Here is a 25,326-nt window from a genome sequence, read left to right on the forward strand (position 1 = left end):
TCTGCAACTTCTTTGCACTCCATGTAGTGACAATCTTAAAAGAGTTCAGTAATTTTTCTACCCTTCTTACACACTTAAAACACATTTACAATTTAGCCTAAAATCTCAGTTATGGTAACAATAGTAAATGTAGGTATTGTATATATGTGTTTGAAAGTGGATAGAACAGCTAGCTAAGAGGAAATATCCTGGGCTTTGAGAGCAAGGGAAGAAACATTAATGGATTGCTCTCAAAATTCACAGCCTTTGACCTCACCTTGCACTGAATTTTATGAAACCCCTTTGCCTGCTCTTTTTACCATTACAGTCCTTTCATTTTGTGTAATCTAAAAGGAAATATATTAAGGATATGAAGACTTTAATAGAACAAAAGACTTTATTAGTACAAATCTAAATCAAACTTTCCCTAACAATTAACTACATAGACTGGAAATTTAGGTGATTCTGGTTCAACACACTACTTTACCCTTCCTTTCATTGGGAGACATGATAACACTGGTGTTTATCTACCAGTATCTTTGGAAAACACCTGCAGGCAATAGAGCAGAAGGTAGGAAGGGCTTTAATTCTTGCTCATCTATAGAGAAAAGCTGTTTACTTCACTTGCATTTATGTGAAGTTAAGTTAAATTTAGCATTAGCTCAGGTTAGTCATGGGTAATTTTGTTGTACATCTGTCCCCATGAATGTTTCTGAACTGTCATTCTCAAAGTTTGCTTGTTCTGGTGTTAGAGTAGGTGTTTTAAATCACAAGTTTACAGAAAACCAGGCAGCACAATTAAAGTCAGATAGTGGCAAGTCTGGCATCTACATTTTATAATTAACAAATTAATTCTTGATTTTCCTCTATACTGAAAGGCTAGTTTCCTCAATTTAAGAGTTTACTTAGACCCAATATGCCATGTCATTAAAACAAAAGTGTATGTTGTTTTTTTTCCATTTAAGAGCTATGAAAATATTGTTAAAATGTCATAGAATCAAGAGGAAATATTATATTTTAAAGCTTCATTTATTATAATGCATTTCTGTGATGTTTTTAAAAATACTGAGTCAGTTTCAAAATTCCATTATTGGGTAATTTGTTCTTTATGACTTCTCACCAGTTTATTTTATATAGCTTTTTCTATTGCAACAGGTATACTCCCCTGAAGACAAATCTGTTAAATATTAAGTTGCCTACAGCTTTCTAAATGAAAAGAAACATATATTATATGACTGTGTATAAATTTCTGATGTGCCAACAAATTTCTGACGATTTGATAACAGAAAAAATAAGGAAGAATAAGGTCAATTTTCTAACCAGGTGAAAAATTAAATTCACTCTTCTGAGTGAATAACAGAATTTGTGCTACATACAGTGAGAAAAGCCCTGAAAGTCTAAAACGAAACTTAGTATTTGGTTTAAATTGATAGTAAGGAAATTGTGCACATAATTGTGAAAAAAGTACAAAATTTTAACATTTCCAAGATTTATCTCATACAAATTTGAGTATAAAAATATTTGAAGTCCATACACACAATTATCTCTCTATGCCAATGTCCTTCCCTATCTTTCTTATAAAGTGTATCTTGTATTGTTTTCCTCTAAGAATTATTTTGTAATGTGAGGTTCCTGTGACATTACTTGAATCTTTGTAGAACAGTAGAGTAAACCCAATGTTTTATACCAGTTACAACAAAAAGCTTTTCTGTTTTTACACAGAATATATTCCTCTTCGCCTTCATTTCCCTAAACTAGCAGCATAAACCAAAGCCATGCAGAGCCATCAGAGTTACCACATTCATCCTTTTGACAGTGCATTTGTAAGATGAAATCCTTTAATATTTCTGTTTTGAGGCTGTATTTTTAAATGGCCTGAAGAAGTGATTCATTGCATGAAAAGAGAAGTCAAGTTCAATGAGGAAATAACATATTTCAAGAGGAAGAGACAGATAACCGAGTTACTAAAAAAAAAGAGGGCAAGAGTGAGGGCAATTTGCATACATTTGTAATTGATAAACAAAAAAGATTCTTTTCTTTATTCTTGTCAAGTTGTGAATGAAGACATTCAGCTCCATGAGAATAAAGGAATTCCAACAAACTGGTCTCAGCTGGAAAAATACTGTCTCGATTCATTAAAAGTAGCAGCTCTTTCCAGTACATGTGTACCTAACAGATTAAGTGAAAAAGATTTAAAGAATGTTTGGATTAAATAGGTACAGTAAGTAACTAAAATCTGAACATTACACTTCTAGAAAAAGTTGTGTGTTCTTATCCTCATAAAGTCCCATATGTGGAGGGTTCCTTTAATTATAATCCTTTGTAAATACACCACATTAAAACTAAAAATAAAAGGGTTAATAATTTATCGGTCTTAATAATTTCCCTTTATCGCTAAAAAAAAAATTTTGAAACAATTAAATTAATACTGGTTGTAGCCAGTTTATCAATATACATGGGAAGCTTTTCTTAGTTTTCAGTATTATGTTATTCCAAAATATTTGTTCAATAAGACTTTATTATTTAAATATCACTATCTCTTTACCTGAACATTTGCTTTAATAAGAAACAACTCAAGTAAAAATATTAAAATCTGTTGCAACCAGAAAAAGAAAAATCCTTTTTTTTAAACTATCTTTGCCTGCATAAATAAATTTAATTGAGAATACCTTCAATCTTTTGTCATATACAGTAATGTTCTTGTCAGTTGTTCAAATACCAGTAGAGGTTCACAAACAGCAAATGAATGTTAGTATTCAAAAAAAACCTGTGACTTTGTAGTTTTTAGGCTAATGATAGAGAAATAATGTTTGATTAATACCTTAGGATAGAATAGAAAACAGTGTTCATTCAAATTTTGTTTTGTTATTTCCTAGAGATCTATAATGTGATTCCCAATATATTATTATCTTATTCACCAAACTGTTTATTTGGCATTGTTTATTAGTTTCAGTTTTATTTATTTATCAGATATATTAGCTCAAATAGCACAGTCAGTTTCACAGGTTAGGAGTAACAACATCTGTATACCACAATTTCATCAATTTTTTACATATTCTAATGACATTCACAATATTTCTTGTCTGTCTATCTATCCCAGTTGTTCTCAAACAAATAAGAGAAAACGGTAAAATTACTAAGTTCATAAAGAAAATGGTGCTTTTACTGAAGATACAATTTTATTAACAATGAAAGAGGTATAAAGCAAGAGTAATTATATTTAAGACTCTTTTATTAACAGTAATGTTAATTACAATTTGGAAGAATAGAAAAGAAATTTTACTTATTCAGTCTAAAAATTATTTTAAATATCTTATTTATGTTAGCTGTATTCTACCAAAATTTTTGACAGAAGACACAATTTACACATATCTGCATAGCAGTTCACAATATCTTTCCCTAAATCTTAGCAAATAAACCCTACTTTTCACTCTCTAGGTATAGAAACAAGTGAATAAAGTTTGAGTTCCAAAAATTTGAAACAAATAATGAATAAACTCCCTTCAAAATGTGAAACTTAAAGCATGATCTCTGTGGTTAAAAAAAAGAAAAAAAAACAGATGCACAACATTAATAGTTTTTCTATGCAAAAGAGTCCCAAACTAAATAATTTCATCTTTTTTTCATTGTACAAGACAATGGAAGCAAACTCAAAATTCCCTTTCTCCATTTCAAAAAAACAGCAGTAGCATGTGGAGAAAAAAAAAAAAAAAAACAAAAGAAAACACAAAAACCCCAAAACAAACAAACAAAAGAAGCAACAATCAAACTGACAGTAAAGGACATTACCACCAGAGTTAACAATGTGCCATTCTCTGTGAGCATGAACCTTCAGGATAAAAAATAGTTTTAAAAACAAAAACATTGCATCAGTTTATTGTGGCTGTAATATCAACATAATTGAAGACAGAGTATAAAAGATAGATAGATATATATATATCCAATAAAACATAAGTAAGAATTAAACCTCATTTTTCTAGAAGGGCAAGAAAAAATGTCCAGGTTTTTTTCTTAGTGAATTGAACAGGGAAATCATAAAATCACTTGTAGTACATCTTCTGCTCTACTACCCTTACTTTGCCACTCAGCACTTCAAGTTGGAAAGTTACAGCTTCTCTAAAGTTGTAACATATCCCCACACACCCTAGCAACACATCTCAATAACCAGAAGTGAAAATGTGACATATATAAAGGAGCTATGGAAATATTACAGGCAAAAAGTTCTCTCCTCGTAGGGACCAGGCACAAGCATTACAGTATTTGTGCACTATGTTAATAGCTATTTCCCTGAATACATACCTATTGTCAGAAGGCATTGTTGGAACTGGCCCTGTGTGTTTGGTTATATGAAATGACATATGTCTGAAGCCAGAAGGCTGTTCAGCCAGCAGTGCCCTGTCATATGATATGACATATGTGCGCACCCAGGCTATGGAGCCGCCACATTAATAAGGGCTTTTCTGATTTAACAGATGAGCTCTCTATTTATATGATACCTATAAAAGAACATTTTCTGCTTCTTTAAGCCTGCTTGTAACAGGGAAACAACAAAAAACTGAAAGAGTAGAAAGGGAGCTCTCTCTTACTGCTGCCTGCTTCCAAGAAAACGCATGTGATACTTAACATGTCTGAATTTAATTCAACAACTCTCTAATTATGGTTTCCTAAGAGATGCCATTTATATGGTACTCTGCCATTTTCTGAAGTGATGCAGTTAAAAAGTTAAGTGTCTTGCAGAAACTTCTGGTAATGCAGGAGCCGTGTGAGCTAATCTTATGCGATTCTATCACTGCCATGGAAATACATTTCAGTGCTGTTAAAGTATGGCAGAGAATATTTATTAAGTAAGCAATGACTGAAACAAAAGAGAACATTCTGGGTTTAAATATGGGTGCTTTCTCCCATCTTTTTGAAACAAACTAAACCAAACAAGAGTAATTTTAGCAGTTAAAAATGTAATTTAAAAGTAACAAAATCATGGAGAAGCACTTATAGCACCTATTAGGGGCTGCATACTCCAATAAGCATGTGTAGCTTCCAGCTGTAAAGTACTCAACACACCCATAAACCAAGCTTCCTACAAAACAATTTAGTCTTCAGTGTACTAATTAATTATTTGGAAGAGAGTAGAAAAAGCATCTGTTGGTATGTTTACTGCTGGAAGGAAAGGGTTAAAAGTGGAAGAATAATGAAGCAGATAGTAAATTTGCTCAAGTGGCTTAGCAGATGGGAATGGCTAAGAATACCAGGGTGGGAAAACTCCATTTCTTATGCCTAGTGTTGTTCATCCTGTGCCTGTTTTGAGAAGTGGAATTCCTGTGTACAGATATTACACCCTCACAGACACGCTTGATCCTCCTGCTAGGAGAGAAAGAGATCATGAAAGCACAGCCTTGTGCTAAACTGCATGTGCACAAAGCTCTTGATTTACTGCAGACCTTCACAGGTATAGGATCTGTATCAGCATAATTTTGCACACACAATTGGAAGTGCTGCCTTTAGCATCAAGAAGCAGCATACAGAAATCAAGGTCACATCAAAGTTCATTATTGTTAGTATTTTTACTAAATATTTTTAAACAGAATAATGAGAGAGATTTCCCAAAAAAGTCTGATATATATCAAATCAAATGCATGGATTGAGTAGTATCAGAAGAACACATCATAGAAGAAGTAAAGAAAAATTCAGCAGAGAATGGGAAAAGAATAAATAAAATGAGTGTAAAACTAATGTTGATTGGTTTGAGATTTCTTGGTTTTTACTTTTTTTTTGCTATAACTTTTGCTATATATTTTTTTCATGCTCACACTTAGAAAGTGCAAGTGGCCAAATTTTAGAGAGTCAAGTTTCAACGGCTGTGGAAAATTCTGCTTCAACAAGATGTTAAACGTTGAACATGCTGAAATTAGGATATTCATTATCCCATGTATCTTATGAGTAGCCAAGACCTTTTCCAGGACAAATCCATTGATTTAAAATAAATTATTCAACACTTTAAATTGTTTCAGTTGATTAATTACTTTCACAGTTATAGGTGTTTGCTTCAACTACATTTGAATCTATTCAGTTCAGAGTCCAGCTATTGCATTTTCTTATATATTTCCATGGTAAAGGGCAAAGATAACTGGGACTGTTCAGGATGGAAAAGCAAGGACTTATGAAGACCTTACTGATATCTATATGTCTCTACATGTAGGGAGGGGATAAGGACAAGAGACATGGACTTTTTTCATTGTATCTGGTGACTGGAGCATGGATGGAAGGAGCATGAGTGGAAAAACATGAAATTCCATCTGAACAGTGAGTACAACTTTGTTACTGTGAGAGTGGTGAAACACTGAGAGAGGTTACGGAGTCTCCATTCTTGGAGACACCCAAAATCCAACTAAACACTGTCTCTGTCAATCTCTGTAGCTCACTCTGGTCAGGTAGGAAAATGCTGGACTATATGACCCCCAGAGGTCACTTTCAAGCTAAATGATTCTGTGATTTGATGAAATAGTTTAGGGGAAGTATTATGAAAATAATCATGTCTACATGGTTCATATGCCCCATAGCAGGAATTTCCTAGTCCCTGATTGTCTAGTGAGATGGTAGAAGAAGAGGAAAAGGAGAAAACAGAGAGAGAAAAGATTTTAAAAATGAGGAAAAGTATGAGTTAGGAAGGAACTAGGAAAAATATAAGAGAGGAGAGAAAATGTCTAGAAGAAATAATGTAGAAACTCCTAACAAAGACCCCTTTAATTGTACTGTGTGATGCTTAAACAAGAGAAATGAGAGTAATCAGGAAAAGCAGGTTGGGAACTGAGTATTTTGGAAAAAACAACAGGAACTTTTCAACACATACTCCTCAAGTCCCAGAATAGGCTGTTATAGACCCTTATGCTTCTAGCTCCTGCAGAGATAAACCTCATTCTTCTTACTATCAGTGGTTTGGTCTCTACATGGAGAAACACAGATGGCACCACATCCTGTCTTTAAAATGAAGGGCAGAATATAAAGCAGACAGCCATCCTCAAAGAAGAAAATACCACCTTCACTCTCTCCACAGATATGCAGGCAAGACAAATAAATAGAGGGAAAATAAGAGAGATAATGGAAACTGAAATAATCACTGCCATTATAAACATCCTGTTTCAGTATGTTCTCATTTTTCAGCACCTCTAATTCACAGTGTTTATGAGTGAAAATTTTAAAATAACATAAAAGAATAATAATTTCTGTGGTGTACTACTGATTCTATTTAGATTAAATCTGAGAGTAAAAGTGTATAACTACCAACTCAGGATAAAGGTGATCTCAAGATGTGGGTCCTCCTTTAAAGTGAGAGTCTGTCTGGTTTCTTTCTGGTATGTTGTGGAAGGAATCGGGCATTTTTACCAGCACATTTATGAAGTCTGCTTAGGTGGTAGGAAACACCTTTCATAGAGTTTGAAAATCATTTGTTTGGTTAATGAGGCATGAAGATAATTATTCATCCCTTATTTTCTCCTTCCCCTCCTTATTTTATCAGTGAATTTATCATTGAATTTGAAGTGAAAAAGATTTATTATGTATGTTACATTATGCTAAGTTCTTATTAAAACCTTACTGCTGTTTTCATGCAGATGAATAGCTATATTGCTGTTAATAGATATATTAATCTAGCCATGAGTTTCAAGGAGCCACAGTATAAGCATCTTTCTGACAAAGGTCTGCCTTACACAATGGCAAGGAAGCTAATACAAACGCCTGAGACAGTAAATAACTTGCGTTTCTTATTTTTGAGTCAAATGTGTTTTCCAAGGACAATTTATTTATGCATAAGCTAAATTTTTAATAGTAGCAAATATCCAAGGTTAGCTACAGATACTTGAATTTCATGACCAAATAAGCCATGAGTCATACCTTGAGTATAAATCTGATGAACACTTTATTTGTTGTATCATGAAAACTACAAGTTAAATGAAAACTGTAAGATGTTACATAATGATCAATTCACATTCATATACTCACAGTAGCATTCATCCCTTGGTTTTTGTCTGGTTGGACTACATCATTAAACACAGAAACACAAGATATCAGGTTGAAGGCTGAGGTACATACCACAAAGGGCAAAGCTCCAGTGTATTGTAAACATCTCAGTAAACAAAACTCTTGATGAAAAATTCTGGATATCACAGGCTGCAATATGAAAAAACAGATCCATGATAGAGTGAGTAGTTTGACACAGTTTTAATATGTTCTGAATATTTTCTTTATGCATGTTTTACTGTTTATGACCATATATACTAAACCATAAGCAATAGAAACAGAACAAATAAAAAAAAACATACAAATCCCTTTCATGTTAATTTTTAGGAAATATTTTAAAATTTTATTGTTCTTTAATGGCTTTGCTGACATTTCTTTTACATTTTTCTGATTTCTTAATAGCAAAAGGAAGCCATATAATGTATTAATTAAAAAAAAATTCCTAACCTACAATTTGTTGTTCATCAAGCAACCCTACTCTTCTATAGTCACATATGTCATAGTTGAATGTTAGAAGATGGCTTTATAGGCATATTAATTAGAGGAAACTTATTTCAACATCCAATAGAAAAAACACTGAAAGTTATTACCTAATGAGAACATGAGTAGAAATTTTTTAAATCATGCCATATTCTGTTACATTAGAGTCTTACTTTAAAGGTTACTTCCTAGCTAGAAAATATATAATTGCTCCATCTGCCAACCCTACCCCATTGCAGTACTGTCAAAAGTGCCATATGTGGAAAAGTCAGACTGTTGGTCTGTTTATCTAATATATATATATCCTGTAGAACCAGTAGAATCAAATGGTAACATCTCTCAACAGATCTCAAAATACATAGTGAATGTTTGGTTTTCTTTTTTTCTTTTAAATAAATGTAGGTGATATGGAATTGTTAGGATGAGTGAATCAAGTTCATTGTTGCATCCAGGAAGACAAGCTGATTCTGCCTACCACTACAGATCTGACTTTTCTGAAGAGATACACACACTGAAAAAAAGTAATTGCAAATTTATATTTTTAAATCACCATGATGTTTGGATAAAATAATATATGAAAATACCATACCTTTTATTTCTATCTTGTAAATATCTGGATGCAAAATTTGAAATTTATGAAGTTAATACTGGAAACTGGTAACAAAGACTGTATGACAAGGATGGACTGAACGGAAATGATAACTTTATTTGTTCTTTTGTCCAAACAATGAATAAGGAGCCTTTATGTTCATCTTTTTGTTGTCCTGAATATATGCTACTTGCCAAGTGAGCAAAACCAATTCACACCCTGAGGGAAGGTATTTCAATGTTCAATTCTAGTTTCCATTAATTAGGGAGCTGGTGGTACCCCTCAAAAGGCTGGTTCCTCTATCATCAAAGCTTTTCACTATTTACACACTTTAAAAAACTAAGGCCTCAGCATTCACTGCTCATTTGAGCCTGGATTCCATTTTGAGGAGGTGGTCTGTGAGACAGTATTTGTGAACTCCCACCACCGGGAATACTTTTCCCCCAGTTACTGCTCAGTTCTGCTGACTTCATTCCTGGTGGCTATCATCCAGATTGCCCATTAATCTTGGGATTGTCTTCCCTTCTCCCTAAAACAAAAGATTAGCCAGACCTGTAATGATCACAGTGCAATTAGTTGTCATATCTCTCCAGCTAAATCTACTGATTGACAAGTGAAAACAGAAGTTTGCAAAATTTGATTCAAATCTTGAGGGTATCACATAATTTTTAGTGTACAAGAGAATACAAAGTAATAAGTAATTACTATCTGAAAGCATGATATATTTCTTAGATTTTTCATCCAGCTTTACTGCAAGCCAAATTATTAGAACAAAGTGGTATTTGCAGAAAGGAGTTCTGTTTCCAGTCTGTACTCTGGGGGTGGAAGGAAAAGGAAGGAAAAAAAAAAAGATTTGATAAAGTTTCCAGAACTTCTACTCTAAGTAGCTGCTTTTCTGTGATTACAGTGTCTTTTCCTCAAATACAACCATTACAGAAACACGATGTCATTTATTGACAGCATGTAATGCTGCATTATAAGTTATAATTCAATCAAGCTATTCACTCAACACAAATATTCCTTCCTTTAAAAAATGGTTTATAACCTAAGGCAGCAAGTTAATACATATTTGCCCTGCTAATATATTTACAAGCCATTTCAACTACTTTGTTCATGCATGAGAGAGTCATCTGAATAATAACTTTGTTTAGAATGACATTATGAAAAATGCTCAGTTAGAATCAAAGCACTTTTAGAAGACATTGAAAATAGAATCAACTCTCAAATTTTACAAGACTGTCTCCAAAGCAGGAAAAAAAAGGGCAGGTGATTGTTTAAAGTTTCCTTTATTTCTTCTGTTAATTCATTCCTTTTGCTTGTCTCTCCATCCTTACGAGCTGGTGTGGATGGTGTGGGTAGCTATGAATCAAAAGTTTTTATAGCAGTACAAATAAAAGTCTACCACTGCTCTGTAGTTTTTAGGATCCTCCCAAAAAGGACACCTGCAGTCCATGCTAGTGCATATTCCCCTGAGTCCTCTAAAAAATCAGAGTAAGGACAAGAAAATTTGTGCTTGGTGTTCATCCCAGTGTCTAGTTTTTCTGGTGAGCACCTACTGCATAGGTATTGCACTTGCTAGAGGACTTGAACTAAGAATGCACATACGACTGTGCATGTGGTGCTAAATCAAAAGATGCATGAAATAAAGGAGCAACATTCTCTTGATTTGCTTACCATTCTTTTACATCTATTCTAATAACATTGTTATTAGAGAAGAAATTCTGCATTATAAACTGACTGAGGAAGTATTTGTGAGACAATTTCACGGATTTATATTTCCTAATTTTCCATAAAGTTGTCGATGGAAATGCACACAGGCCTACACATATAGAGAGGAACAATCCTAATTCTTTGATAGTAGAGGGAAAGTTTTTCCACTCTCCAGTTACCAGAAAGTATCTGCTTTTTAATGCATCTGTCCATTTTCCCCATAGCACAGACTAACTTACTCATAGGTATTAGAGATGATAGTGATTTCTGCTGTATGCTTATGAAAAATAAGCAAGCACTTTCAGAACATTCATAGTGCTCATGGTGTATCATGGTCTATTTTCTGTTCCAGGCACTATTTACCAAAGGGTGGAAAGACTGATTTTCTTTATTTTTCTTCTCCCAGGTCTATTGTTTTTTCCTCCCCAAAGATAATCATGATTTGTTGTCAGTCTTGGTATAGAAACAATAAAGCTCATGAAGAGAATCTGGCCCATACTCTCATCCATTTTATGATCAGATCCATAATTCCTTACCAGCATAACAGGAATGTATTTTTCAGTGTACAACTAATACATCTCCCATTCAAAATATGTTGTTTAGAGCAAAGATTCTATTCTGAAGTCAGAAAAGACAAACAGGAACCTCTGAGTAATACTTTGGAAGTGACAGTGTGGCTGCAGAAATAGAAAAGAAAGTATCAGAAATTCAAACATTCTGTTTCGCACAATTCACATGCAAATATACAGTGAGGTAAACAGAGAGAGTTATATCACAATGAAGATCATGATTTCCCTCAATAATACAAAGATCTGTCAGTTTAATAAAACAAAAAAAAAAAAGAAAAGTTTGGATGAGTTGAAAAAAAGTCCTTTTTTTTCAACTTCTTGTAATTTTTACTGGGTCATATATTACAAGCTGCTTTGATTTTTTTTTCTCTAAAATTAAAAAATCTAGTGCCTTTTCCCTCTCTGGTGACAACATTTCATTTCCTTTGGGATGTGACTTCCTCTATTCGCATCTCTCCTGACATGTCTTCCTTCCAATCTAGATTTTGATAAATTATCAAATGGAGAAATAGAAAAAACAATTGCATAGAGTAAAACTTGGGGAATAGAATGAAGAGATATATATTGCTGCTGACTCGAGCAAGATGAACAAACATTAAATACTCATAAGACATAGCTAAAACAAAACATTTCTCCCACACACAAAGGGGAGGCTTACTAAATCAAGATCTGAAACATCACAGTGGCAGGAACTGGTAAAAACTTGTTGGTCAGCTTGCATAGCTGGGATGATCCAGACTGCTAGCCAGAATTTACACATGGTTCATCCACCTGGCTAAACTCATATCCTTCCTGAGTGATTCTGTTTTTTTTTCTCCAGAAAAAAGCATTTTACTGTTATGTCTCATAAGTGTCTCAGCAGATAAATTTTCTACGAGTATCAATTCCTTCCTCCTTCTGCTGCATGGACTTTCAGGAAAATTCTTCTAGGGAAAAGAGAAGTATTTAGAGACCTTTACTAGTTGTGTCCCTGTTTTCTGTTAAGTGAGTCCTTGAGGAAAGAGCAGGGAGATTTTTCATTTGATTCTTTGTTTTACAGACAATGTGCAAAAAGAAACAGGCAGAACATATTTCTGTTTTCCCAATCCTCCTGCATTTTTCATGAGGAAAAAACAAAACAATCAGACCCACAGACACTCGCCTGTTTCCAAACTGTGACAAAAGCTGTTTCCCTGTCTCTCTGAAAATGTGTGCAAATCCTACCTGTTGCTTTGGTTTGTCCCCTACATAAATTTCCCATACTATCCAGAAATAAGATCAATAATTAGGTCTGTCATTTTTCTTTACTTTTCAGAGAAAGAAAGGGAAGAAGCAGCCCTCAGCAGTAAAGCAGAGAAAAGCTTTAACTTTCTGCAAAAATTTTGGTGATCAAAATAGATTACTAACGTGGAACAAATTTTTCACTTCATGCATTTAAGCATGCCACAGATGTGGTCCTGCAATAGGCACCAGGACCCCTCCCCTCCTTCAGCCAAATTTCAGATACAGCCCTTCCTCCTCAGGCGATCCAAAAGAAGTCATGGCAGAGTCAGAAACCATTTATTCTTTGGAATAGATTGAGAAAGGATAATTCTCATACTTCCCCTGTCAGCCAAATTTATTTTATTACTGTAATGGCAGGACCATTCAAATACATTTTATCCTATTAAGATAAGATATCAGCATACAGGAGAACACCTTTATTACCATTATTGTCTCGTGACTGTAGACTGCATTAAAAACTTGCAGGGAAAAGTTGCCATAACAAATGGGACTTTTCAGGTTTTGACTTACACTTTCCCCCTATTCTCCTACTAAACACAGGGCAAAATTTCTTCCATAAATAAAGTAAACCTAAATAATTGAAAGACCTGTTTTTCAGAACAAGGTTTCCTCAAGGCTACCTTCTAAATTTTGTGTGGCATGAAGAACATTTCTCCTGTATTTTCAAGTCAAAATATTTTCCCTAAAATCTTTCAGTAAAAATTTACTTTTTGAAAAACAGTAGTATTTAAAGATTTTTCTTTAATTGTTAACATTTTTCTTGGTTAGCAACTATTTATTGTTAACCAAGAAAAATGTAGAATAGTGATGTGAACATCAGGTAAGTGTGAAATGGCTACTTCAATCTTGTACTCATGTTCACAAATTTATTATTAATTACTTTCTCTCCTCTGCAAAAAACAATTTTGGCATTTTGGAACTTCTAATGAAGTCTTAATAATGGAAAAATTTGCTAATCTTTCTTCAGAGGAAATAAATACATCAATGAGTTAGTTTAATATATGTGGTTTACCATACCATCTAGTATCCCCCCCCAGCAAGATTTTATTATACAATTTCAAGTCATCATGAAGTCAAAAATGATCATGAATAAGGGCATGCTATAATATGGATTGTCTGCAAGGCAATAATTTAATACCCCTGTGTGCGTCATTATGACAATTCTTCAGATATATAATTACACTGTACCTTATTCCATATTGTTTTATATAATTCTTGCAGAGGAAGGACTGTACTTGGTTAATGATCAGATAGTCCCGTTCAGCCCTATTCTTGTGTGAAGGATCACTTAATGCACAGTATTCAACCCCTCTTCTGGGGTTCTAGCAAACACAGAGTTGCTAGTTTTTTCATTAATTTTTCTACAAGGATTATCCATGTAACAGAAGTGCATTTAATAAATTGAAATTTTTTAACATTATTTCCTTGTGAGTTAGGAAGGTTATATAGACCAAGGGACCGAGACTATAAAATCAAATAATTAACTATATTCAGATAGCTAATGTAAGAGATGCAGAACCTAACTTTCCATTTTGACTTGCATTTTTTAGATTCATGTATTTAAAATGCTTTGAATTCTGTTGTATTTATTAGTTCCTTCAAACTAAGCAGTCAGAAAATTAGTAATACACAGCTAAAAATTGGCTTTGTGTTACTGAATGTCACAGACCCTTTGACAGTAGTGTAGACAGACATGAAGGTCTTTGGATCAGTAATGAACTATTCAACTGGACAGTCTTTTTCTATACTTGCCACTGTAAGAGGCTAAGTTATGCACCTGAGTTCCTTCCAAATTCTAAAATAAGAAGGAGCTATGAGACTGTGCCACTCAGGATTTCTTTGCTCTCCTCTGAGCCTAGGAAAAATTGCTTTCCTAGTATCACTGGCTGATGGGTGTAAATATTCTTTACACTCCAGGATACTTGTTGTTAGGGATGGCAAAGTTGTTCCTGAAACATGAATCTGAATTTATTTAAAACAAAAATTTCAACTGCTTTTTCTGTTGTGTATCTACCATGATCCCAATACCTCCTGTGAGTAGTCCATACCCAATAAACTTGCCATGGTGAGTTTTCAAATAAAGGAAATCACAGAGCAAGCAATGTCAAAGTCCAAAAGGATGTCTGACTTTAGGTAAAAGGCCAGTGTAAAACCAAGCAAGGGTGAAAAGACCTTTGGCTCGGAATTGACCTTTTGTCTGTTTTATAATGTTCCTTTGAAGGTGGAATAAGGACAAAGCTTGACACCAAATTCATATCAAAGGCATTTGCATAAAGAAAATGGGACATCAGACTCTCTGAGTTCCAGTGATTAGATTACAATACAATTTATTTAAAAGGTAAACTAAAATTTCTGCATATTTCCTGTAAATTTTATTCTAATAGAAAATGTTATTAAAGTAAATATTTGAAGAATTTTTACTTCCAGGCTGAACTGAAGAATTTTTTCCTCAATTTGGAACTGAACTGAAACAATAATTTTGAAGTATATATTGAAACTTGTCAGCAAACAAAATATTATTTTATTTTATTTTCTTTTTTTTTTTTTTACATATTCAGAATAGATATTTTTTAAAAAGTATTATTTGTTCAATTATGTATTTATTCAACACATGGACCATTTGCAGTTGTTAAGGACTACAGGACAGCAACAAATATCAGAGCCTTCCCATGTCTTGTTTTACTATCTTTACTTTGCAACATGATTCAGCACTTGAGGTCCATATGTGCTTCAGCATCATGACTCTGTTGTTCACTCACTATTCTGTTGATTGGAGCATGAACTCTTTAGAAAATTAAATTTGTATCCATCTGATACCAGCACTTGCTAAATAGTTACACAGCTCAATAGATCCAAAAAGGAGGGTGCTGTCCATAATTTTCGGGTTTGTACCTCCACAGTAATCTCTCTGTTACTCTATTGGTGATCCTCCCACATGCATAGGTGCTGATATATCCCTCTCTATGTTATACACAGAATTAGAAGAAGGAGAATAGAAAATATTTCTCATTAGTCCCATAACATCAGCTGCACTGAGGAAATTCTTACTGCCAGGGAAGCACAGCACTGCAGTCTCTTCCCACCTTCTTATCTGCATATGACAGTGCTAGGGTATTTGGAAAGAAATTGAAATGACGTGCTAGAAATGCAAATGATGTGTGAGCGCTTACATGGCCACAAAAAAGTGAGATTAAATCCTTTCACCAGCTGTTCCACACAGTCAGATGACCCTTCCCATTATGAAATGTGGTCTTTTTGAAATTTGTTGAAGTGGTGCTGGATGAACCAAATCAATTTAATCTGTAACAGCTAAAAATAAGTTGGTATGTTTTTCTGATTTATACAGACCATTGTTCTGATCATTCCTTCTCCTATAGGAACTATCAAGGTAAAGTTACAAAAAAAATCATCCTGTATCCATAACAAAACAAGGTACATTTTCTCCACTGAAAGTTAAAGGAAAGCTGAGCATTACAAACAAGCAAAAAGCAGTGTATTATTTACATTTAAGAGAATGCTTTAAATAATTGTATTTCAAAATATTTTATAAAAATGTCCACTAGTAAGTTTATGAAAAGAGAAAAAGGGTCCTGGACAGTGACCATTTTTGCTATTCCTGTGGTGTTTCCCTTTTACTACTTTAGTGATTGAGATGGAAGAATGCACTCAGTCTACAAATTTTTTATTCATATGTTGCTATGAGAGGAAAAAATAGACTATGACAGACAAATGACTTCTTATCATAGATCCTGAGGTGCACAAAATCCAGTCTTAGTTCCTAATGTGATGACATGAAATGACCTCCATCTAGTTGCTCCTACTCACCTTTTCCAATATATCTTTGAAGAACAGTGCAAGCATATTTAACATTACTCAGACCTTTACCATGCCTGATACTCTTCTCATCTGGATGGGTTGTATCACTTAATGTACTGGAGGCCCTCTGTAGCAATCACATCCATAAACACACGGGAGTCTGAAGAAAATAATTATTCTGAGAGATCTAGGGTAAAACTGAAAGTCAAGAGAATGATTTACTTTTTGCATTGTGAAAAGAAAAATACTGGTCTTTTGGAATCTTAGTCTGAAAGTAAAAAAAATTACCAATATCCTATCAGATAAAAATAAAATATATTCAATACAATGCACAAGTGTATAACTTAAGGCAGAAGGAACCAAATATAACATATCTCTCGATTTGTGCTGAACTATTTTAAAAATTAAATACATAGCACTACATTTCAGAAGAACATTTGTTTTCATAAATAATAAACCATGGTAATTTCTTTTTTTTTTTTTCTTCAGTGTTTCAGTTTTTCGGATTTTTTAAAAATAATTTATAGTAAGTTCTTGCTTAGGTCATTAGTTGACATTAGTTTTTGCTTGACATTATTCTGCATATTTGTAAAAATTATTTCATAGTTCACTTAACAGGAAAAATTTTAAAATCCATTAAAATCCATTAAACTGTACTGAGTGTCAGATGAAGACTTTGAAGTGCTTGAAAAGTCCCTTGATTTAGAGATGGGATTTTCAATACTGTAAGTGAATTAGAAGCACAAGATTTCATTAATGTATTTTTAAAATTCTGCATAAGTTTCTGTTCCTTATGAAACATGACATGAAAATTTTCCGTACTTACAAAACTTACAAAACTTACTGGTCCAGAGTTGTTTGCACAAAGTCAGTCACTATCTGATTGTGAAATATCTTGCATCTTGTTACAGGAAAAAGACAGATAAGCACACGGGTGAGCCTAAGAATACATTGGTAATTAAAAAAGCAAAAAAATAGTAAGTCTAATATACCCAAACTGTTAATTATGAGAAACAAGTTTTGCTAATATAACAGTTAAAAAGGGCAAGGCAAGAACCTCCTCACTGTCCTGCTGTTTCCCTCTTCCTTGGTGTTAGTGCTCAGCCCTTGGGCATAACGCTGCGTGTTGAGGTAGACAGTTTCATTCTCCCTTGGCAGAAGAGGAGGGTTACAAGATTTCATGCTCAGGGCTTCAATAAGAGGACTCTGTTGCTCATGAAGGGGGTCAGTTTTAGGCCCATTTAAGTTTATTTTCATACATTTCCTCTGCACAGCCTATATCCCTGTCACTGCCTCACATCCTTACTGTGCCCTGGGGAGGTAAGAGCCATTCACCTGCAGGCAGTCAGGTCAGCCAGCAACACCTGGAGTTGAACTGGGACAAGGACAACCCCACAGAGTACAGACCTGCTTCCCAAAAGCACCCTGGGACTGGAGGGCTTCTGTGAATAGTGTCAAAATCACATTAACTTGGTTACACATCTAGGACAAGAATGAAGGAATGTCAGATTTACTTGGTCAAAGCTTCAAAATAAAAAGTGACAAAAGGTTGTGCTTCACAATGGGTGACATTGTGGCTACAAAAAGTAATAAGGGTTCTATAATTGTTTAGCACCATGATTCAAGTTCACAAAAAAAAAAAAAAGCAAACTATTTAGCCTAGAAATAAAAGGCACCATTTGGAAAGCAGAAATTCAATGAGCTATAAACTAATGAAAGCCAGGAAAATGTCTGTATATTTGCACACTGTGCTGCTGTTCTCTTACTCTTAACTAAACATCTGCTGCAGAAAACATCTGTCAAAAACAAGGCTGTTGGTTTGGCAAAACATGGATCTGACCTATATCATTCTGTTCAATCTTACAATCAAAACTTTAGCATGTTTTGCAATAAAACTGCTATTATTATCATAAGCCTCATAAAATAATTGGAAGTGCAAAGAAAATTTGGTCCTTACAGGCACTCTTCACGGTCTTTGCCTTTGCATGTCTGGATTTACAGAATTCTGTAAAAGTAAAATATTTTTTCACAATATGCGACTGTCCACACTAATACAGTGGTGAAATAACTAATGGGACAAAACTATTGGAAGTAATATGATGTTTAACTATCTGGTCTATAATAAGTTTTATAGAACAGAAGAATTCTGAGAAAAATAAATCATGGATCCTACTCACCCTAGCTTTCTACATTAAATTTCTATTGACTAATGGAGAAGAACAATCTGCTCCACATACTTCAAATGATCAAGACAAAACACAAAAACTTGTCTCAATTTACACCACTGGAATCCTTAATATCACAATGCTGAGGAATCAGCGCAAGTAAGACAAGAGTTGGGACAAATACTTTAATGTTATTCTCAGTCTCCAAAAGGAAATTTATTTTTGATTAACTCTATTCCCATTACAGCATATTCTGCTTGTGTGCATATTAATTGGTCTATAATATTTCAGATTTACCAAGGCTTCCACTTGTCCTGGACTTGGGAGAAAAAGACAAGATAAAAGGATTGTGGTTTAATTAGGTTTTAGTGTATTAATTCATCTGAGATCTGTCTGGCAATAGCTCACACAGTGCAGGTCATGGTTCATTTTTGTTTCTATCTGGTCAAGAGGTTCTCATGAATTGCCTTTGTTCACCTGCTCGCCATTTAAATAATCTCTTCATATGAGGGCCTGTCATCACAAGGCACTTCCAGAGAGAGAACTAGTCTTTTACCTAACTGTCCAAAAACTTTTCATGTTATCAATTTCCCTAATAATATGGGCAATATATATATATTCAGTTCCTAATAAGAAAGCATGCCCGTTAGTTCTGGAAAAATTAAGGCAACAGTTGACCTTTTTCAGCATAAAGAGATTTTGCCTTCACCCTACAATTCATTGGATTGTCAGTGTCCTCCCCCCACCTCCCAAATTAATTGTTTCCCATCTTAACATCTGCTGCAGCATTTCAGAGAACCTAAATCTGGGAGAATTATTTCCAATGCCCTTAAATCCTTTTGTCCTACAGTGATTACAGGCATGTTAAGTGACATGTCCAAAGCAAGGCATGCACAAAATGGATACATACGAAATGAGCTACAATTAAAATTTACTGTCTTGTATCCAGTGAAAAGTGCACATTTGGTGATGGTGTGCAAGCATTTTACAGCACTTTAACATAAAAATAGCATTTTCTAACACAGCTGAGACATAACTGCAAAGAGGCCAACAGAGACTCATGGCACAGTTACACAAGTAGGGTGAAGAAAAGACATGCAAGACATGAAATATGCAGGCAGGAAATATAGCTTGGAAAGCTAACACAGTTCTGCAGATGAAGCAGGAAGGGTCTATGGTAGAATTAGAAGAACCCTGCAAAAGAAGCAGGAAAGACACTAGAATCCTATAATCAGAAAATTCTAGTTTGGAAGGGCTCTCTGGAGACCATCTGATCCAACTTCCTGTTGAAAGTAGAGCCTTAGATTAGTTTATCTGAGCACCCATCAAGCTAAATGTTTCCAATGAGAAAGATAACATTATATTTCTGGGCAACCACCGCTTTACTCTTCCCACAGTGAAGAGTATCCAAGAATGCAAGAGTATGAGAAGAGTATCCAAGTATACAAGAATGCAAGAGAATCCAAGATATTTTCCCTGAAACAGATTGTGAACATATCTTCTTGTCCTGTCACCTAATTTTGTGAAAGGAGCACATCCGTCTTCTCTATATCGTTTAGGTACTGGAAGGATATGACAACTCACATCACATATACATTTCTCCTTTCTAGGCTGAACAAATCTAATTCCTTTGACCTTCCCTCATATTTAAGATTCTCCAACCCTCCTGTCTTTTTGATGTTTCCCCTAGTTGCTCCTGACCCCCTCCAATTTTTTAATGCCTTCTGAACTCGGGGGGCCACAACCACGATATTGCAGCTGTGGACAAAAAATTTTGTTTCACTACTCTAAGGGTGCTTTTATAATTCATATTCAACTTGTCAACTAGGATTCCCAGGTCTTTTTCTGCAGATGCACCACAGTCAGTCAGACTCTTGCCTTTACTGCTGCTTGGGGTTCTTCCATCTTAAATTCCTTGCAGCTCCTGCTGATCTAATGTCTCAGGCTGCTTAGGTCTCTTTGAATGGCGGTCTCTTCTTCTGGGGGACTAAATTATCTCCCCATTTGCTGTCATCCATAAAGCTGACATAGCTGGGGTTCTTTCAACCCTGTCATCCAGATCCTTTATAGAGATATTAGATAGTACCAAGCTTCTAAGGGACTTCATCCATTACTTCCTGCTAGTGCCTCAAAGATTCGATTGAATCAGAAGAATACTGAAGAATAAGGGAACCTGAACAAGCATTGACTACAAAATTGGATTGTCAGAGGCAGATTAAAATCTCCCCCTGTGTTCCACAGGGCTTCGTGTTGGAGCCAGTTCCACTTAATACTTTTAGCAATGATCTGATTGAGAGTATGAAGGGCACCCTCTGTCAGTTTGCAGATGACATCTACTTGGATGGGAGTGTTGATTTGCTAAAGGATAGGAAGGTTCTGTAGATGAAATGTGGACAGGCTGAATCAATGTGATGAGACCATTTATTGACGGTTTAACAAGGCCAAGTGCTGAGTTTGTAGCTGGGTCACAACAACCCCATGAAATGTTCCAGACTTGGAGGAGAGTGGCTGGAAAGCTGCCCAGCAGAAAAGGATCTGATGTGTTGGTCAAAAGCCAGCTGAATATGACCCAGTGTGTGCCCAGGTAGACAAGGAGTAATCACAATGACTGTGGCCAGAAGGCCTAGGGCAGAGATGATCCACTTGTCCTCAGCACTGGTGAGGCCTCACCTCAGACCCTGGTGAAGGGTCCACAGTACAAGTCTTATGAGGAGCAGCTGAGGGAGCTGGAGTTTTTAACCCAAAGAAAAGGAGGCTTAGGAGAGACCTTATCACTCTCTACAGCTACCTGAAAAGAGGCTGTAGTGAGACAAGTGTCAGTAACAAGTATTTGGAGGGAATTGCCTCAAGCTGCAGAGAAGAGTAGGCTTATATTAGATACTAGGAAAAAAGTCTTCACAGGCAGGATTGACAAGCATTGGAACAGGCTGCCCTGGAAAGTTGTTATGTGACCATCCCTGGAGGCGTTTAAAGATGTTTAGATGTGGGATTTAGGGACATGGTTCAGAGATAGACTTGACCATACTGCATTAATAGTAGACTCAGTGATCTTAGGCATGTCTTCTAACCTAAATGATTCTATGATTTTCTTTTGGGAATGGGGTTGCAACAGCAATGATGAAAAAGAAATAAGGGCAACAACAGAAGGAGGCCTATTTAGATTCTGACTTCTCTTATCAACAAAATGCCAAGCTTCATCACCTTAACCTTGGGCAGTGAAGGGCCACAGCCATCAATTCTAACTATACTTCCAATGTTTCATGGTATTGTATGTCAGCAAGTTTGGGTAAGTTTATGGACATCAATTGTTTTGATGCAGTGATAAAGATTGATAGCCATTTGGTAATGTACTCAGTCCAGTAAAGTGTAGCTTTGAAATCTGATTTGTTGGTCTTTAACACTTCTGTCACAGTGGTATCTAATTTTGTACCAGATATGCAGAAATATGTATTCAGCTGAACAATCATCAAACACAATTGTGCAGTGTAGTTATATTAGAGGGGAACTGAAAAATGCAGGCCTTTTTAGCAGAATAATTTCCAAGCAGATCAAGAAGCAGTGTCATTTCTGTTTAATTGCAGTAAGGACAGAAATGCTATATTCGTTGCAGACATATAGTGTCCCAGAGAAAATTTTTATATTTCCAGACAATTCATAGCTATTCAACATCCTTTTTGTCACAGATTTTCCTCACCAGTAAGACCCAAACTTAAATTCATTAAAGCTTGGTCTACCAGTCTGTGGACCCATTCCCTACAGGAAAGTTCTTTTTAGATCTTCATCTGTTTGGCCTTGTAATACATTCTTTTAACTGTGCTTAGTCAGAAGTGTGTCACCATTTAAGTATGGGTAAAATGCAAACAAGCCTCTATATATGCTCATCTATTCCTGCAGTCCTACTCATGTTCATAACACTGAAAGCAAAGGCAACCAAAGATACATATGAATTCTAATATATATAAAATATCTAAAAACAAAATTGAGTAGAAATTTCCCTGCATTTTATGAATGTGGATGTTAATGTCTCTAGATGCTATTTTAGGGTGTACTGGGTTGCAATTAAACTAAGTGTGAACAAATAAGATCCTACTTCACCAACAGTAAAAGCTTGCTTTGATTCTTACTTCAGTTTTAATTTCGTTTCCCTTCCATTCCCTGTTTAAAAGTGTGAACTAGCAGTACCAGCAATCTCTTCAGATACCAAAGCTAATTGGTACTTGCTTGAACAGGCAGATACTAACATCTTCCTCAGTTTCTCAGACTGTCCTCCTTTTGCCATTTCTTGATGGTTTTAATTCTTAAATATCAGCTCTCATTAAATTATCACAAATTCCTGAATTTCAAGATAAAGATTCCTCAGCAAAGCTGAATTTACAGTGCATCAGATGTTCTGTGTTAATCACAGAAGTATATTGCAGCACTTGTCTCAAAGCAGTAAAGCAAACAGCTGCCTATCCATCAACTACTTGGAGAAAGCACAAAGAAGAGGTGAAACAGATCATATTTATTCTGAGGTGCTATGAGGTGGGAGCATGCATACATGGATGCGTGCAAGATTTGAAGAGAAGCTAATGCACAAACATCATACTAGAATTTAATATCCCACAACATGTACTTTTACTGACTAACTTAGCATTGTGAAACATAAGTTCTAGGAGCTTCTCTCCCAGTAGATTGATTGAAGAGAAATAAGCACGTGAATGATCTTTTGCCGTACATTCATTCCTCACAAATAGTTAATTCTCTTGTATTTCAATACTCTTATGTGCATGCATGAGAGTGGACACACGTCTGTGCCTTGGTTAAGTCTCCAAGTATCACTGTCCAAATATGTTCTGTCACAAAAACAGATACACAGTGCAACCCCAGGTTTGTGGCTGAGCCTATTTATGGTAGAGTAGATGGTTATGCAGTATGTATTCCCAAGTTTTTGGTCGAGGCAAGTGGAAAAGGCACTCAACTCCTATCCCAAATAATAGTAATTTGACCTGGAAAGCTTAAGGCAAATCTCATTCTCCAAACTACTTTTTCATGAGCTGTTCATACTGACCATCTGTCCCTATACTAGCAGACCTGTTCAGTTTCAGCATCAGGGTAGAGAGTTAATGTCACTGCAAAAGGCTCCTGCTGTTTCCAAAAATCTGACTATACCTTAGGGCTACGTATATATGAGAAAACATCTCACTTCTTTAGGATAACCTTCCCCAAAGGCAGAGTCAAGTCTTTCTTACATATTTTAGTCTAAATCAACCTGCAGTATCAGGAACTGCCTTGTTGAAAAGCACCTTTATTCCGGTTTGTTCACTTGCCTTCAGGTTCTTCCAGGCATAAATAGGAAAATCATTGTGTTCTCAAAAAACCTCTTATCCTGTGGTCGCTCTTTTCTTGTTTGGGCCAAAAATGCATTTCTTTTAAAAATAAAGACTCTTTGCTTTATTTCAGTGGAAATTTTGTCAATGTCTTCCTATTTTGTTTTTCCTCTCCCAACTTGTGGAATTGTCTTTTTGATAACATTTTGCCACCGTTCCTTAATTTTCCTCCGTTAAGGCAAAGGTGCATTTTGACTACACCTTGAGATAATCACAGACAGGTTTCTGTACTATGTTCTTTGCTGAATATTTTTCAAGTTTGTGGATACTTAGTGGATACTTACTTTTTTCCTTCTTTAAAGAGATTTTCCATTCAAGTGTCCACACAATTGGATAAAACTGTAGTAAAATTTGCCCACTCAAGAAATTAAATTTTTTAAGAAGAAGAAATGAAATTGAAAAGTGGAATGGCCTTTCTTTTGTCCTGATAAGTCACAGATCCTCTGAGTTGTAAATCATCCTGCAGAAAGTATAAATGTTTACTGAAGACTAAATTAAACAGTATGATACACGTACAATTGACTTGATCTTGAGAAACTTACCTAATAAAACAATCCTAAAGTAATTTCCAAAAGTACAAAAGACATTCTCCCTTGCTTTCTCTTGTGAGTATTCTTTTTTCTTAGGCACTGGGTTGTTTTTCTTTTTGGATAAAATTTATTAAAGAACAAAACCCTGAAAATATATTAATAATTTCTATATAACAAAAATGATAGAGTGAATATTCTTTTTTAGAGTAAGGTACACTCTTCTTTTTATTTCAATCTATCTTAAAAATAACCCAAAAAGGAAAAATAAAAATACAAAAGAAAGATCTCCACAGTTTTCTGGCAATTGCTATTGCATAAATGTTCTTTTAAGCAATCATGGATGGGTCTGCTAAAATTGTGTGGCAAAGACTATCACATGTCAAGAAAGAAAAGAAGTAAAGTTAGGCCTTAAATCTGATCCTGTAATGCAAAATAGTATTTACAAAGAAATATTTTTTTTACATTCACTCATACTCTTCCAGTTGAATTTTATGGTGAATAGAAATAAAGAAAAAAAACCAAAAGGGACTTATTAATTAAGCAGCCCCTTGCCCTTTCCTGCTGCTTATAAGCTTTATTTATAAGCACATGATTTTTTTAATTTGAAAATGTGTTCATGACATATTACTTGAACCTATTAAAGGGAACCAGTGTTTATTAACACCTTCAGATAGATCTTTCTCAGACTTACTGCATGTTGAAATAAGTGATGGGAAGGAAAAGCATCATCGAGAAGATGAATGCAAAAACTGAAAAAAATAATATTAAATATGCCAAAAGAAGCAGTCTTCTAATGTAAGAGAAAGCAAAATTGAGTATTAATCTTGTTGCATACCAAGAAGG

The sequence above is a fragment of the Zonotrichia leucophrys genome, chromosome 2, assembly GCF_028769735.1.
Source record: "Zonotrichia leucophrys gambelii isolate GWCS_2022_RI chromosome 2, RI_Zleu_2.0, whole genome shotgun sequence".
In the NCBI taxonomy this organism is placed as follows: Eukaryota; Metazoa; Chordata; class Aves; order Passeriformes; family Passerellidae; genus Zonotrichia; species Zonotrichia leucophrys.